Source organism: Lipotes vexillifer, unplaced genomic scaffold, assembly GCF_000442215.2.
Source record: "Lipotes vexillifer unplaced genomic scaffold, Lipotes_vexillifer_v1.1 scaffold1196, whole genome shotgun sequence".
NCBI lineage: Eukaryota > Metazoa > Chordata > Mammalia > Artiodactyla > Lipotidae > Lipotes > Lipotes vexillifer.
This window is the reverse complement of record NW_006773416.1, coordinates 153,109-157,596: the sequence shown is the minus strand read 5'-3', so window position 1 is coordinate 157,596 and position 4,488 is coordinate 153,109.

Here is a 4,488-nt window from a genome sequence, read left to right as displayed (position 1 = left end):
AAAAAAAAAAAAAAAAAAAAAAATATATATATATATATATATATGTATATACTAACCTTCGGTTCACATTTTCCATTTTCTTTTTTGTGCTTCGCCTCCCCCCAAATTAATTGTTTCTCCTGTTTTTTTAATTCCTCACCAATATACACTGATTTGAAAGTTTTCTGTATTTTTCTTTTTAAAAAATTAAAAGACAACTTTTCATTTTTAAATAATTTAAGACTTACAAAAAAGTTTCAAAAATAGTATAAAGAATTTGCGTATTCCTTCTCTTCACCCAACTTCTCCAAATATTAAGCACTGCACAATGACCCAAACCAGGAAATTCACACTGATAGGATTATTAACGCATCTGCAGATCTTATTCAAACGTCCCCAAGCGTCCGCTGATGTCCTTTTCCCGGTTCAGGATCCCATCCAGGACCATGCATCACAGGTAACTTGTCGGGTCTCTAACCTGGGACAGTGCCTGGTCGTCTTCTGTGACTCGACCCTCTGGAGACGATTAGTTTGGGATTTTTTGGAATGTCCCTTAGTTGTGCTTGTTTCGTGTTTCCTTGTGGTTAAATTCAAGTTATGAGCATTGCTTCTCCGGCACTTTTGCCAGAAATTATGCTAATGCTGCCAGTTGGCAAACTGGAGGTGTTTGGCTGCAGCGTGCGCTCTCCTCGAGAGACTCTGCTCATCACGTCCTGTTCTGGCTACACCCCCTAACTGGCGACCGGAGGAGCGCAGGCCCAGGCAGCCCGCTGAACCCCACAGGTCCGGAACTGCCCCGCGTAGCTGCCTGGGGTGTCTGATGGGGCAGCCTCTTGGGAGCCGGTCTGGAGGACTTAACTTGAGATGGTCCAGTACTACTCAGAAGGATGGCGATCTATTAAAGTCTGAGATTTCAGTGATGTGCTTCCTCCTGGACATCAGAGCCATATTCTAAATTGTTATTTTAGGGATCCAGTAACTTTAAGAAAGAACCTTATTTAAAGAGAGCTGGGGGCGTATTAGAGATGCTCCTTGTGCCTGTCTTACCAGAATTTATTTTGAGGCAGAAAACATTTCACTTTGCCGAGTGTCTGATTAAACCTTAAAAATAATGCAGACAACTCATAAGGGGAAATAGACCCAAAGAACAAAGAAAATGATTTTCCAAGGGCCTCAGGAGCAAGTCAAACAGAAATCAACTTGGACCTCCTACCCCTGGTTTGCAGTGACTGCGAGAACAAAGTCACCAGCAGGTAAGTCAACGGTCTTGTGCATGAGGCAGAACCAACTGTTTGTGTCCCATCTATGTCCCTGGAATACATTCCTGAGTACTGAGAGAACACAAACCAGTCAATCTCATAGCTTGGAGACGTGATCGCATTTTGAGGCTTCATTTATTCAGCATCTTTACTGAGCAACTGCCAGTACACACCTATGGTTAAAATCCCACTTCTGTTCCTTTTCAGCCTCTGAAGCACCTAGAAATCTAGAGCACTGTGTGTGTCATCTGAGCCCGAACACTTGCTACACAGATGAGTACACAGATGCATCGAAAGGTGAAGAGCTTTCCCAGCATCTGCAGAGCTGAAGCCGGAGGCTGGATGGAGCGGCCAGCTCAGAACCCTCCCGACCACCTTCCACCCTTACTGTCCTTCATCCCACCACGTGGGGCTTCCTTTTCCCTTCTTACCACGGGATCTTAGGTCGTCAATTCACATCTGTTTTCTTATCTAACACAAGCATGTAAAGTCCGTAACTCTCCCCTAAGCGTTCCTTTAGCTGCATCCCCCCAATTTTCATGTTTTAGGTTTCATTCCGTTTATTTACTTTCCATTCAGTTCAAAATATTTTCTAAATTCTCTGGTGATTTCCTCCTCAACTCGGGTTATTTAGAAGTGTGTTAGTTTAACTTCCAAATATTTAGCTTTTCTAAATATCTTGTTGACTTCCAATTTAATTCTCTGTATGATTATATGCTATCATTTTTAGATTTGCCTTACAGCCCCATGTATGGTCAGTCTGTCCCGGCAAATGTTCCATGGAACTTAAGAAATAGTGTGTACCCTACAGCTGCCGTGTAGTGTTTCATAAATGTCGCTCAGATCAAGGTAGCTAGTAGTATTACTCAGAACCTATGTCTTTCCTGATTTTTTTGTCTAGCTGTATCAATTGCCTAGGAGTTTAAAACTCCCCAAATAGGAGAATAACGGAATCGCACATTTCTCCCTTTAATTCTGTCAATTTCTGCTTCATGTATTTTAATGCTCTATTATTAGGCCAGACACATGTAGAATTATGTCTTTCTGACCATTTTATAATTATGAAAAATTCATCTCTTATGACACTTTTCGTCTTGAAACACCTACTTTATCTCATATTAATATAGCCACGCCAGCCTTCTTTATGCTTAACTGTGTGCATGGTGTATTTTTTCCATCCAGTTACTTTCAACCTAACTGTGCCTTTAAATATAAAGTGCATCTCTTGTATATAGCATAGTTGGTTTATGCTGTTTACAATCCATTCTGACATCCTTTGCCTTTTAATTGAAATGTTTAGTGCATTAATGTTTGATGAAACTGTTGCTATGGTTTTGTTTGGGTAAACCATCCTGTTGTTTTCTACTGTTCTGTTTTTTGTTCTTCCTTTCATGCCTTTTAAATATTATTTGAATATGAAATATTTCAAATTGTAACTGAATTTTCCCGTTACAATTTTCCTATTGCTTTTTAAGCTGTACTTCTCTATGTAACTGTCTCATTGATTGTTGTGGGATAATAATTTATCCCCTTTGCACAGTCCATTTGCAGTCAATTATTATTTCATGTAACATGTAGAAATCTTACAACCACATGTCCATACCCCATTCTCTCACGTTACACCTGTAGGTGCTATAAACCCACATCAGACATATTATGAGTATGTCACATATATCATAAACATCTTTAGAGAAGAAAAAAGCAAAGAAAGTTTTGTATTTCCTCAGCTCTGAGATGTAGTTATATCATGCACATAGGTGTCTGTACAAATACTGAGGTGTATTTACCATCTCAGATGCTCTCTGTCGATTTTCTGAGGACGTGAGGCTCCATCAGATGTCACCTCCTCTCAGTTTGAAGAACTTCCTTTATCATTTCTTATGGTGCAGGTCAGCTGGCAACACGTTCTCTTAGTTTTATCCGAAAATGTCTTTATTTTGCTTTCATTCTGGAAGAATATTTTCACTCGACATAGAAGTCTGGTTGATGGTTTCTTCCTTCTGTCACTTCAGACGTGGCTATTTCACTCTCTCCCGGGTCCGTAGTTTCTGATGTGAGGTCAGAATGAATTCAAAACCTGCCCCACCTGTGACAGCTTGTTTTTCTACTGCCGCTACCGGAGTTGCTCTTTATCTTTTTTGCCTCTCTTGTTTGTTCTCCTTCTAGAACTCTGATTAAACATATGTCACACTATCTGGTTACATCTAACACTTTATCCTAAACATTCTCCTCTCTATTCTACATTTTAGATGATACCCATTGGTCTACTGAGGTTGGTCTCCGCTGATTTTCCTGTTCTCTTGAAAATGTCCTTCATTTTCCTTGTTCGTCATGTGTCAGGTGATTCTGGGTGTTAATTCTAGACATTAGGAGATAAGCTGCTAATAACCTGGATCAGCAACCAAATGCAGTTGATTTGACTTGAATTGCAAACTCAGTCTTTGCATGTTTCTTGACTGGTAGCTTTCATCTCAGGCTGTGTCTTCATCTTTAGCTGAACTGTTCTGCTTCATTCAGGTGCTGTTCAGGGGTGTCGGCCAGAGAGTTAGACAAACAGAATTTGGGGGTCTCTTCTCTGGTTCCTTCTTTTCTAAGATTCTCCCTCTCTCTCCAGTAGCTGCACTTTTCTGGATACAATCTTCTAAGAGCAGAAACACATCAGTTTTCCCACCGGCGCCCCTTGTCACCCTCTTCACACCGGGTGTGCCAACTACACCTGGTTCCCAGCTAAAAGCCACAAAAATGGGAAATCACTCCATGTACCTCTGATAATGTGAGTGTGGATTCTGCCTGCTCTGTTCACTCCTTAGTACCTTCAGGTTGTTGCTTTATGAATTACGGCTGTAGCTTATGGTTGTTATCTGCAAGAGTGTCATCGGATAGGATTTTATCCAGCAAGGAGAAGAATTAGAACTCGGTACCTTTTGAAACATTAAGCTTTACTCTGACTATAATCATTATCCCTTAAAATACTATACTCCTAGTGTGCATAATGAAAGGGAAATACTTTCATTTTTCTACATAAAATTACCTCCTTTTATAGAGATCATCCTTTTTCTGAGACTCACTTTGAAAATATACCCACAACGATATGCTGGAACCTATGCCTGTTGCCATAGCAGCAGTCATCACCGCCCTACTTATGCTAAGACAAGACTGCAGCTCTGATTCCTCATGACGTGACCCATGAAAACCTGCCTTAACACAGAGCTCAGCCCGCACCTTCCTGTTCAGCAGCACGTGCAGGCAC